Below are 13,855 nucleotides of genomic sequence, written 5' to 3'. Positions count from 1 at the left end.
ACAAACAAAAAACAAAAACAAAACCAAAAAACCACCCCAGGGCCAGATAGTTTTATTGCAGAATTCTACCAGACTTTCAGAGAAGAGCTAATACCAACAGTCCTCAAACTATTCCACAAAATAAAAACAGAGGGAACATTGCCAAATTCATGAGGCCATTGATACCCAACACATAAAACCTTGATACCCAAACACATAAAGACCCAACAAAGAGAATTACAGACCAATTTTCCTTAGGAACATTGATGTAAAAATGCTTAATAACACATTCACAAACTGAATCCAAGAACACATCAAAAAAGATCATCTACCAAGATCAAGGAGAATTCATCCCAGTGATTCAGGAATGATTTAACATATATAAATTAATAAATGTAATTCACTTTATAAACAAATTGAAAGAAAATAAAACCCCACATGATCATCTCATTAGATGCAGAAAAGGCTTTTGACAAAATCCAGTGCCCTTTCATGATAAAAGTCTTGGAGAAATTAGGGATACAAGGGACCTACGTAACCATAATAAAGGCAGTGTACAGAAAGCTCATTGTCAACATCAACTTCACTGGAAAGAAAAATCAAAGCAATTCCACTACAATCAGGGGTAAGACAAGGCTGTCCACTCTTCATGGCTATCAATACAATACCTGAATTCTTAGCTGGAGCAACAAGATAACTGAAAGAGATTAGGGGATACACACTGGAAAGGGAGAAGTCAAAGTATCTCTATTTGTATATGCATAAATGATTCTAAAAATTCCACCAGGATGTTTCTATAACTGATCCTCCTACACTTTCAGCAAAGTAGCTACATAAAAAACATTAACTCACAAAATAAGTAGCCCTCCTATGTACAATGATATAGCCCTCCTATATGCAAGTGATAAACAGGCTGAGAAATGATCAACATGCTGAGAAAGAAATCAGGAAAAATACACCCTTCATAATAGCCACAAATAATACAAAATATTTAATAAAGTAAATCAGAGAATTGTATAATCAACTTCAAGTCACTGAAGAAAGAAATTGAAGATGATATCAGAAGATGGAAAGGTCTCTCATGCTCATGGATCAATAGTATTAATATAGTAAAAAAAATGCCCATTCTACCAAAAGCAACATACAGAATCAACATAATCCCCATCAAAATTCCAATATAATCCTTCACAGATCCTGAAAGGACAATTTTTATCTTCATATGAAAACACAAGAAAATCAGAATAGCTAAAATAATCCTGAACAATACAAGACCTGTGAGAGGTATCAACATTCCTTATTTCAAGTTGTACTTTGGAGCTATGTTTATTATCATATTATAATAAAAAACACATGGCATTGGCACAAAACAGACACAATGTATTCTGCCTTTCCTACATCATTGCCAGCATTTATTGTCATTTGTCTGTACATCCTAGATAGTAATCTTCTATCAGATGTACAGCTGCTAGAGATGTTCTTCCATTCTGTAGTTCCCCCTTTCACTTAGATGATGATGTATTTGCTGTAAGGAGTGTTTAGTTTCATGAGGCCATATTTATCATGTGTCTACCACCTTGAACGTGCCTGATCTTGCAATCAACTTTTTGATTTGGAGGCCTTTGCTCTGATATTACAACTGTATGAAATTTGACATTTATCTAATCTGATAAAGTTATCTACCGGTTTAATAGAATGACTGGTGATGGGCATGGGTACATGCCTTTAATCCCAGAATTCCAGAGGAGGTGGCAGGTGAATCTCTGAGATCAAGGTCAACTTGTTCTATATATTGTATTCCAGGACTACACGACAGGGAAACCTACTCTCAAAAACAAAACAAAACAAAACAAACAAACAAAAAAACCCCAAAACTACTGCTGCAGAATTTGAGGAAGAAGCCCAGTCAAAATGATTAGAAATATACAATAAAATCTCATATTAAGAGCTGGCCAGGGGCTGGAGAGATGGCTCAGAAGTCAAGGGCACTAACTGCTCTTCTAGAAGTCCTGAGTTCAATTCCCAACAAACACATTGTGGCTCATGACCATCTATAATGAGGTCTAGTGCTCTCTTTAGACTTGCAGGCATGCATACATGCAGGCAGAACACTGTATACATACATACATACATACATACATACATACATACATACATCTTTAAAAAAAAAGAGCTGGCTAGATGACCCACTGCCAAGATAATCTTAATTTGTTCTCAGAAACTTCCTCCACACATATGCTGATGTAGATACATGCACATGCCCCATCTACAATGTTCATAACATACAATCAAAATGTAGTTAAAAAATTAAAACTGGGCACTTGTTCTTGTAGAGGACCAGGGTTCAGTTCCAAGCATCCATCTGACAGCTCACAAAACACACAGATATTCAGGCAAAACACCCATACACATAAAATACATCTGGAATTAACTAAAACCCAAGCATCTGGGTACACCTGTAAGGGCATGGAAGAAGGAAGCTTTTTATCTATGTTTGCTTACCTTCCCCCTCACTGGATTCCCATTCTTTTTGAATCTAGTCTATCCTGAAGACCAACTGAGACATCCAACTGCATGGACTGGACAATAACTACTGTGAATAATTACTAGATAGTAATTCTGTCCCTCTAGAGAATCCTGACTAATATATACATATAAACCCATTTGGGAGGTTAGGGCCAGAGAATCACAAATTTGAAGCCTGAATGGGCTACAGGGCATGGTCCTTTCTCAAAAAATTGAAAAATCTTTTAGGTTGGCTAGCTTCTATTTCTAGACATGATGGAACAGATGCACTTTTCTTTCATAACGTGTAAGTCAAATCCAGAAGATGCACACTTATTAGCCACCTTGAAAATGAAGGAACAACAAAGCAATGCATTCTCTGTTTTCTTGTGCCTCCTCTATATTGTGGAATGGGTACTAAAGAAGCCACCTATTAATAGTGAGCACCTATTAATAGTCATAGACAAAACAAACAAACAAACAAACATTATCTCTAGCCAAAGGACAAAGAAAACAATTATCTATCCTGTAAAAGCAGAAAGCAAGCACCCTAACCCTGCTAACGAAGGCCTAATTTGAGAAGAAAGGATTTTTGGACAGTGTCCTAATTAGGGTTACTATTGTTGTGATGAAAGTCCATAACCAAAGCAACTTGGGTTTAGCCAGGAAAGGATTTATTTCAATTTATATTTCCAGGGACCTCAATTTAAAAAGTGCCTCACAGCCAACCATTGGATTGAGCACGGGGTTCCCAATAGAGGAGTTAGACAAGGAACCGAAGGAGTTGAAAGGTTTGCAACCCTATAAGAAGAACGACAACATCAACCAACCAGACCCCCCAGAACTCCCAGGGACTAAGCCATCAACAAAGAAGTACACATGGCTCCAGCTGCATATGTAGAAGAGGATAATGGGAGGAGAGGTCTTTGGTCCTATGAAGGCTCCATAGATGCCCCAGTGTAGGGGAATCAAGGGCAGGGAGGTGGGAGTGGGTGGGTGGAGGAACACCCTCATAGAAGCTGGGGGAGGAAGGATGGGATAGGGGGTTTCCAGGAGGGAGGGAAACCAGGAACGGGGATAACATTTGAAGTGTAACTAAAGAAAATATCCAATAAAAAAAGAAATACAGGAAAATACAATCAAACAGATGAAGGGGGAAAAAAAGAAAGAAAATGACTCCATAATATTAGGTTGTAGGCAATTCTGTAGGACATTTGCATAGTGATTGATGAGGAGGACCAAGCCCATTGTGGGTGGTGCCACCCCTGGGCTGGGTCCTGGGTTCTATAAGAAAGCAGTCTGAGCAAGCCATAGGAGCAAGTCAATAAGCATTGTTCCTCTATGACTTCTGCATCAGCTCATGCCTCCAGGTTCCAGCCCTATTTGAGTTCCTGCCCTAGCTTCCTTCAATGATGGACTAGAATTTGGAAGTATAACCCAAATAAACCCTGTCTTCCCAAATTGCTTCAGGCATGGTGTTTCACATCACAGCAATTAAGAAACTTCCTTTCAGATAACTCTAGCTTGTGTCAACTTAAACTAACCAGTATAGTCAGCAACCCCCATCCTGGCTGTAACCAAGTGGGGTGCCAGTGTACTGCCAGGAGAGGCTTGCTAAAATGATTGAAACAAGATTCATATATAAAGAACATAATACCTTAAATGTGCAAAATATAATGAAAAGAACACTTTTCAAACAAAGAACCAAGAAAATTTCATTTTGAATGAGAAAAGCACTTGAAAGACTGCAGTCCTGACACCACACTGTTATGAAAATAACCAGAAACAAGCTTAAAGCAGTGCTGTGTCTAATCTTGGTTGTCAGCTTGACCTGGACCAGGATTCAACTAAAAGGCAAGCTGCTGGGTACACCTGTGAAGAATTCCCCTAATTGGGTTACTTGAAGTGGACATTCCACCCTAAGTGGGTGGCACCTTCCGGTGGCAGCCCAGACAAAAAGGAAGACTGAGGAAAAGAGCTTTTTGCCTTCATTCCACTCTTTCCAGCAGCTTCATCTACACCATACTACTGTTGTTGCTTCTATGCACTAATACCAGAGCACAGCTTCTTCAGGCTCGCAACATGGAGTGAAGACCAGGGCTCTCCAGAAAATTTCCCTACCTTTAGTACCAGATTGGGACTGTTGAGGTATTCTGCCTCATGGATGAGGAAACTACTGTGTTCTCAACTTCGTCAGCGTGAAAGAGCTCTAGTTAGATGACTCAGACCATGTAGAATAAGACAATCTAGTAAATTTTTAATATATTTCTATAAGTTATATTCCTCTAGAGATCCCCGAGCAATACAAGCAGCTATCATTAAAGTACTTCAACACTTACAAACACAATTGGAAGAAAATAATACAAACTTTCACCAAAAAATTTTAAAGAATCAAACGGAAAACAATTTTTTTTGAAACAAAGTTTTATGCTATGTGATTCAGGATAGCCTTTACCTTGTGATTCTCCTGCCTTAGACTTGGGAGGACTGCGATTATGGTTATGTTCAACCATACCTGAAAACCAAATGGGAAATTTTAAACTTGTAAAATATAAGCCAAAATATAAAAAGATCTCTAGATGGGTTAAACTGCAAAACATGCTGAGTTATTAAATAATTATCAGACCCTGCATTGTTAAGAGCACTTGGTTGGAAAAAAAAAAAAACTTTTGTAATTCAATTCCAGAGTTAACTGATAACCTCTTCTGGCCTACATGGGCACCAAGTGGTTCCCCTACATACATGCAGGTACTCACACATACACATAAATTAAAAATACTTTTAAAATAATTACTGAATCTGAAAATAAAACAAGAGAATTACTCAATGCAAACAAAAGAAAACAGTGAAAACAAATAAATAGAGGACCAGGTGTGGCAGTGACTGCCTTAATCCTAATACTTGGAGGCAGAGACAGGCAGATCTCAGCCAATGGTCTACAGAGTGAGCACCAGGCCACACAGGGTTACATAGAGAGACCCTATCTCAAAACCAAACTACAACAAAAAAAGATGAATAGAGCTGCAAAGACTGATGTACTACAGTAACTGATCTACCTTCATACCATCAGAGTTCTAATAAGAGCCTGATGTTGGACTAATTCTTGAAATATGGTCGAAATTTCCCAAAGTTTGGCAAAAGACATATATCTGCAGATTCAGTAAGAATTGAGAATGTTCAGCAAGAAAATTCCAAAGAAACCTACCCCCAAACACAGCACAATCAAATTTCAGAAAAGTAGACTCTAGACAGGCATGGTGCTATACACCAATAATACCAGCACTTGAATAGTGTAAGCAGGAAGATCATGAATTTAAAGCTACCTTAGACTAAATCATGAGACTCTCTTTTCAATAATTTAATTAGGTTAATCGATTAAGTAAATGAAGAAAAGTCCAAGAAAATTCTTGAAAGCAACTAGAGAGGAATGACATTATTTATAGAATAATGCGTTGGATTTTATACCTGAAAGCATGGGGGATTGAAGGAAGTTGCACATGTTTTCAATGATGAAAAGAAAATAAGTGTCAATCTATATTTCTGTATTTCATAATAATATGCTTCGGGACTGATGTTGAAAATGACTTTCTCAACAGAAAGTCAAGTTGGTTGCTATATGAGAAATGCTATAGGAAAAATTTCCAACTGATAGCAAATGGTAAAGGAAGAGGATTCACATTCTATAAATGAAGACAGAACAGAGTAAGAAAATAAATACAAGTAAACAAAATGGGCTCTTTTTTATGTTTTGAAAGGTATGTTTGGTATGTGTATGTGTCTGCACACACCCTGTGGGAGGGTTATGCATGTTCATGCATGCAAAAAAACCCCAAAAACAACAACAAGGACAACAACCAAAAGGGAATGTTGGGTATCCTGCTTTAGGACCCTTCACCTTATTCCTTTATGACAGGATCCTGAACTGGGAGTGATGTTGGCAGACAGCAGATACCAGCTGTCCTGTCTCTACAGAACTTGGGTTCTAGAAGCACAAGCCCAGGCCTTGACTTTTATATGGGCTCTGAGTGTCTGCAGTCAAGTCCTTATTCTTGGGTAGCAAGTGTCCTTATCTAATGAGCCATCATCCCCGGATCCCAAATTATATTTGATTTTAAGGCAAATTTATATTATATGATTTGTTTTCAATATATTCAGAGAAAATATGTAAAAGAATCATAAAAGGGGAACATTATAAAGAGACCCCAATGCAGACTTGTTTTATATATTTCTTTAGAAGCAGCAAATAGTTGATCCAATTAGGCTGTGAGAAGTTCCATATGTACAAGCCAAAGGAACCACTGAAATATATATAGAGGTCTGCTGACAACTACTGCAGTGAAGTAAAAATGAAGTTTTGAAAGAAATGTGTAAGTAAGAAATGGCAGAAAGGGGAAACCAGAAAAAAATAATGAAGAAACAAACCCAGTTTGAAAAACAGCAAACGTAAGCTCTAAAAATATCAATAATCATTTTTTAAATGTTTTCAATTCATACAGTAAAAGAGACTCACAAAAAAGACTTCTGTTTGTGTTGCTGGGAATGAAGCTCAGGGTCTAGTACATGTCAGCTAAGTGCTCTACCACTAAGCTATATCCCCAGCTTCAGAAAATAATTAAAAGAAAACCAGACGTGATGGTTTGTATATTCTTGGACCAAAGAGTGGCACCATTTGGAGGTGTGGCCTTGTTGGAATATGTGTGACCTGGTTGGAGTAGGTGTGTCACTGTGGGTGTGGGCATAAGATCCTCACCCTAGTTGCCTGGAAGTCAGTCTTCCACCAGCAGCCTTTGGATGAAGACATAGAACTCTCAGCTCTGCCTGTGCCATGCCTGCCTGGATACTGCCATGCTCCCACCTTGATGATAATGGACTGAACCTCTGAACCTGTAAGCCAACCCCAATTAAATGTTGTTTTTTATAAGACTTGCCTTGGTCATGGTGTCTGTTCACAGCAGTAAAACCCTAACAAATACACCAGACTTCATGTTTATAAGAAATTATTTTCAGATGTAGTGACATAGGTAGGTTGAAAGTAAAAGGATGAAAAGAGTAAACCACACAAACATTAATTGAAAGAAAAGAATAGTGGCTCTATTAATGTCACTTATAATAGAGAGTTCAGAGCAAACAAGATACCAGGATCAAAGAAGAGCATGGTAGGAGGATAGAAGACATAGCAGTCTTAAAGTTATAATCAACAAATGAAAGATTCAAATATCCCAAAGCAAAATCCTGAAAAATAGAAAGAGGAAAAAGACAAGTCCACATTTGTAGTTGAAAACCAGAAACACTAGATATAAAAGAATTCAGTACCTTTAGCCCTGATGTCTATCAATGCCACCTAATGAAGGTAGACACATGCTCATTTAAGTGTACATGCAACATCCCCATATAAATGGTATCCCAGTTCACAAAGCAAAGCTAAGCAAATTGAAAATAAGTGAAATAATATTAACACATTCTTTAGCAATAATGGAGTCAAACCAGAACATGCCAGCAACCCTGACATAGCTCTCTCTTGTGAGGCTATGGCAATGCCTGGCAAACACAGAAGTGGATGCTCACAGTCATCTATTGGATGGAACACAGGGCCCCTAATGAAGGAGCTAGAGAAAGTACCCAAGGAGCTAAAGGGGTTTGCAACCCTATAGGAGGAACAACAATATGAATTAACCAGTACCCCCCAGTGCTGTGTCTCTAGTTGCATATGTAGCAGAGGATGGTCTAGTCAGCCATCAATGGGAGGAGAGGCCCTTGGTCTTGCGAAGATCATATGCCCTGGTACAGGGGAATGCCAGGGCCAGGAAGCAGGAGTGGGTGGGTTGGGAAGCAGGGCAGGGGGAGAGTATAGGGGGCTTTGGGGCTAACATTTGAAATGTAAATGAAGAAATGCCTTTAAAGAAAAAAGAGAAATCATTAACAAAGATAACAGGAAAAGTTTCCAAGATTAAAACTAAAGAACCCACATAAATGGTACACTAAAGCACTAAATTAAATAAAAATGAAATTACAGGACTGGAGATGAAAGAGAGGTAGAGTACTTGCCTAGTATGCCCAAAGGCCTGGGTGCCATGAAGGAAGGAGGGAGAGAAGGACAGAAGGGAGAATAAGGAAGAGGAGGAAAGAAGAAGAAAGTACAGCAGATGAAAATTCATGAGGCATGTAGTATTTATAATACTTGGTACTTACATTAGAAAAAGAAAGCCTCATGCTTGCCTCAGCAGCATATATATTAAAATTAGAAAAAGAAAGCCTAAAATCAACAACCTACCTCAAGAAATTAAAAAACAATTTTAAGAAAAACTAAGTGAAAGGAGTAAGTGCAGAAAACAGAAAAATTAAAAACACAAAATTCAATGAATCAAAAATCTGCTACATCCTTAATCATCAGGGAAATACAAATCAAAACAATATGTAAGAATTGAGAACTCACACAATATGTACTCACTGATAAGTGGATATTAGCCCAGAAATTTAGAATACCCAAGATATAAGATACAATTTGCTAAACGCATGAAACTCAAGAAGAACGAAGACCAAAGTGTGGACACTTTGCCCCTTCTTAGAATTGGGAACAAAACACCCATGGAAGGAGTTACAGAGACAAAGTTTGGAGCTGTGACGAAAGGATGGACCATCTAGAGACTGCCATATCCAGGGATCCATCCCATAATCAGCTTCCAAACGCTGACACCATTGCATACACTAGCAAGATTTTGCTGAAAGGACCCAGATATGTCTGTCTCTTGTGAGACTATGCTGGGGCCTGGCAAACACAGAAGTGGATGCTCACAGTCAGCTATTGGATGGATCACAGGGCCCCCAGTGGAGGAGCTAGAAAAAATACCCAAGGAGCTAAAGAGATCTGCAACCCTATAGGTGGAACAACATTATGAACTAACCAGTACCCCCAGAGCTCGTGTCTCTAGCTGCATATGAATCAATCAGAAGATGGCCTAGTTGGCCATCAGTGGAAAGAGAGGCCCATTGGTGTTGCAAACTTTATATGCCTCAGTACAGGGGAATGCCAGGGCCAAGAAGTGGTAGTGGTTGGGTAGGGGAGTGGGTGGGGGACTTTTGGGATAGCATTGAAAATGTAATTGAAATAAATACCCAATAAAAAATATGGAAAAAATCTGCTACAGTGAAAAAAAATTTTTTTAAAAAGCTATCAAAACTGACAGTAAAGACCCTTTTCCACAGCTCTCTATACTGAAATATCGCTGGAAGAGAGGTGGTCTTCCAGGAGTTTTGACACAGTCTTGCAAGAGGGACAAGCCACAGAGACAGCAAGACCAGCTGATATCACAGATAACCATATGACAAGAGGAAAGTGCAAGAACATAGGAAACAAACCAAGGCTACTTGGAATCATCAGAACCTAGTACTCCCACCACACCAGAAATGCAAGACACTAATTTAAAATTACATTTCATGATGATGATAGAGGACTTTAGAAAGGCATAAATAACTCCCTTAAAGAAATACAAGAGAACACAAATAAACAGGTAGAAGACTTTAAAGAAGATACACAAAAATCCCTTAAAGAATTACAGGAAAACACAACCAAATAGGTAAAGGAACTAAACAAAACCATCCAACATCTAAAAATGGAAATTAAAAAAAAAGAAATCACAAAAGGAGACAGCCCTGGAGATAGAAATCCTAGGAAAGAAATCAGGAGTCATAGATGCAAGCATCACCAACAGAAAACAAGAGACAGAAGAGAAAAATCTCAGGTGCAGAAGATACCATAAAAAACATTGACCCAACAGTCAAAGAAAATACAAAATGCAAAAAGCTCCCAAGCCAAAACATCCAGGAAATGTTGAGAATATCAAACCTAAGGATAATTGGTATAGAAGAGAGTGAAGATTCCCAACTTAAAGGGTCATTAAATATCTTCAACAAAATTATAGAAGAAAACTTCCCTAACCTAAAAAAGAGATGCACATGAACATAAAAGAAGCCTATAGAACTCCAAATAGACTGGACCAGAAAAGAAATTCCTCCCATCACAATAATAGTCAAAACACTAAATGCACAAAACAAAGAAAGACTATTAAAAGCAGTAAGGGAAAACAGGTCAAGTAACATATCAAGGCAGACCTATCAGAATTATAACAGACTTCTCACCAGAGACTATGAATGCTAGAAGATCCTGGGCAGATGTTATACAGACCCTAAAAGACACAAATGCCAGCCCAGGCTACTATACCCAGCAAAACTCTCAATTACCATAGATGGAGAAACCAAGATATTCCATGTCAAAAACAAATTTACACACAATATTTCCACAAATCCAGCTCTACAAAGGATAATAGATGGAAAACAAAGAGGGAAACTACACCCTAGAAAAATTAAGAAAGTAACCTTCTTTCAACAAACCCAAAAGAAGATAGCCACACAAACATAATTCTACCTCTAACAACAAAAATAACAGGAAGCAACAATTACTGTTCCTTACCATCTTTTAACATCCATAGATTCAATTCCCCAATAAAAAGACATAGACTAACAGACTGGATACATAAACAGGACCCAGCATTTTGCTGCATACAGGAAACTCACCTCAGTGACAAAGACAAGCACTACCTCAGAGTAAAGGGTTAGAAAACAATTTTCCAAGCAAATGGTCCCAAGAAACAAGCTGGAGTAGCCATTGTAATATCAAATAAAATCGACTTTCAACCAAAAGTTATCAAAAAAAGATAAGGAAGGACACTTCTTATTCATCAAAGGAAAAATCTACCAAGAACAACTCTCAATTCTGAACATGTATGCTCCAGATGCAAGGACACGCACATTAAAAAAAAAACAAAAAACAAAAAAACAAAAAACCCTTTACTAAAGCTCAAAGCACACATTGCACCTCACACATAATAGTGGGGAGACTTCTCCACGTCACTCTCACCAATGCACAGATCATGAAAACATTAAACAGAGACATAGTGAAACTAACAGAAGTTATGAACCAAATGGATCTAACAGATATTTATAGAACATTTCATCCTAAAGCAAAGAATATACCTTCTCAGCACCTTATGGTACCTTTTCCAAAATTGACCATATAATTGGTCACGCATCAGACCTCAACAGATACAAGGAGATTGAAATAATCTGATTCACCCTATCAGATCACCACAGACTAAGGCTGGTCTTAAATACTAACAAAAACAACAGAGAGCCCATATACACATGGAAGATGAACAACTCTCAATGATAACTTGATCAAGGAAGAAATTAATGGCTTTTTAGAATTTAATGAAAATAAGATGCATCATATCAAAACTTCTGGGACACAATGAAAGCAGTGGTAAGAAGAAAACCCATAGCTCTAAGTGCCTCCAAAAAGAAACAGGAGAGAGCTTACATTAGCAGCATGATGGCACATCTGTAATCTCTAGAACAAAAAGAAGCAAATACACCCAAGAGGAGTAGAGAGCAGGAAATAATTTAACTCAGGGTCGAAATTATTCAAATAGAAACAAAAAGAACTATACAGAGAAACAACAAAACCAGGAGCTGGTTTTTGAGAAAAATCAACAAGATAGATAAACCCTTAGCCAGACTAACCAGAAGGCACAGAGACAGTATCCAAATTAATAAAATCAGAAATGAAAAGGGAGACATAACAATGAAATATATCTTAAAATAATTATTCTGTTTGTTGAATATTAACAGTTGAAAATATTAAAATCATGTTCTACAAACATCATGGAAATACTATATTGATAATTTTTCTCACTGTACTTTAAATTAGCATTTTCTTAGTGTTTAACTTCAAAGGGTTTTCCTGTTTTGAGATGTTTAAAAAATATTTACTGATAAAAATATAAAACAATTCTTATTAATTTTAAACAAAACAAACAAACAAACAAAAACCCTCTATACTTGATGCCCTGGATAAAATGCACTAATTACAAAAAGTACAGAACTAGCCAGGCGGTGGTGGCACACGGCCTTTAATCCCAGCACTCAGGAGGCAGAGACAGACGGATTTCTGAGTTCGAGGCCAGCCTGGTCTACAAAGTGAGTTCCAGGACAGCCAGGGCTATACAGAGAAACCCTGTCTCGAAAAACAAAAACAAAAAACCACAAAAACCAAAAAAAAACAAACAAATAAACAAAAGCACAGAACTACTGTAACTCTGCCAGTATGAGATGGATAATTTGAAAAATTCCAGAATACTTACAACTGGAGTTAATATTTAAGACTTCTTCAAAGGAAATCTTCTGGTCCATGTAGTTTGAATGGATAATTTTACCAAGTATTTAAAGTGGACTGACATCAATATGATTCCATGTTTTCCATAAACTTTTAGGCCAGTTTTACAAAGATACTAAAGCTATCCAGACATGGTAATAACTGCCCATTTGTAATGAACTTACTTGTGAACTTAGATGTAATTTATTGTACATTTTTTATTATTTGAAATGGTTTCTTTTTTAATTGAAAAGAAATTCTTTTCTTATACAATACCACAGTTTCCCCTCCCTCAACTCCCCCAGCTCCTGTACACCTCCCCTTTCTTCCAGATCTACAGTGCCCACCCCCTGTCCCCAAAACACTGTCCCCACCACCACATTTCCTGCAGAAAAGAGTGCACCTCCAAGGGACAACAACCAAACATGGCAAACAAGATAACAATAAGATAAGGCAAAAGCCCTCATATTGAGGCTGACAAGGCAACATATTCTGTAGTTCAGGAGTTCAGGTTGTCCTGGAACCTGCTATGTAGCCTAGACTACCATGGAAAATGTGGCAACCCACCTGACTTGGCCTTCTATAGGCTCAGATTACTACACGCTCAGAAAACAGTTGTGCACAAACACATCCAGTTTAGATATTTCTTTTGTTTCTTTTTTTAAACAGGGTCTCCTTATGGAGCTCCTGCCTTTCCTGTAATTCACTCTGTAGACCAGGCTGCTCTCCAGCTTAGATTTATTTTTTTCTATCAAAAGATCACCAAATCAAGTTCAACAAAATATAAATGGATTTGCATATTGTGACCAAATTGGTTTAATATACAATCATCAGTTCGTGTAATATTAATAGACTAAAGAATAAAAATATATCTTTTTCTGTATCAAGAAAAAGATTGACAACATTTAGAACCCTTTCATGATTAAAAAAAAAAAAACACCAAAACAAACCCCTTAGGTATAAAGAAAACTTCCTCAACTTTAAAGAACATTTGCATAAACCTACAGGCAGACTCATTCTTTTTGGTTAAAAACCAAACATTTTTCTCTTAAGATCAAGAATAAGGGTGTGGAGAGATGGCTCAGTGGTTAAGAGCACTGTCTGCTCTTCCAGAGGTCCTGAGTTCAAGTCCCAGCAATCACATGGTGGCTCACAACCATCTATAAT

The 13,855-nt window shown here is 37.6% G+C and overlaps 1 protein-coding gene across 2 annotated transcripts in view; it reads right to left on the bottom strand.

The window, feature by feature from the left end:
• Window positions 1-13,855, bottom strand: part of Chst7 (carbohydrate (N-acetylglucosamino) sulfotransferase 7) — a 41,029-nt gene that overhangs the window by 5,215 nt on the left and 21,959 nt on the right. The window contains exon 2 of one of the 2 annotated variants that reach the window (XR_878032.3): window positions 4,937-4,996. The exons of the other annotated variant lie outside the window; for it this stretch is intronic. The gene's annotated coding sequence lies outside the window, so the exon portion shown is untranslated. The remainder of the gene's footprint in view (window positions 1-4,936; window positions 4,997-13,855) is intronic. 2 annotated transcript variants of the gene reach the window in all.

This window comes from Mus musculus, chromosome X (assembly GCF_000001635.26).
Source record: "Mus musculus strain C57BL/6J chromosome X, GRCm38.p6 C57BL/6J".
Taxonomy (NCBI): domain Eukaryota; kingdom Metazoa; phylum Chordata; class Mammalia; order Rodentia; family Muridae; genus Mus; species Mus musculus.
Note: the sequence above shows the minus strand (reverse complement) of the source record. Positions and strands in the feature narration are given on the sequence as shown.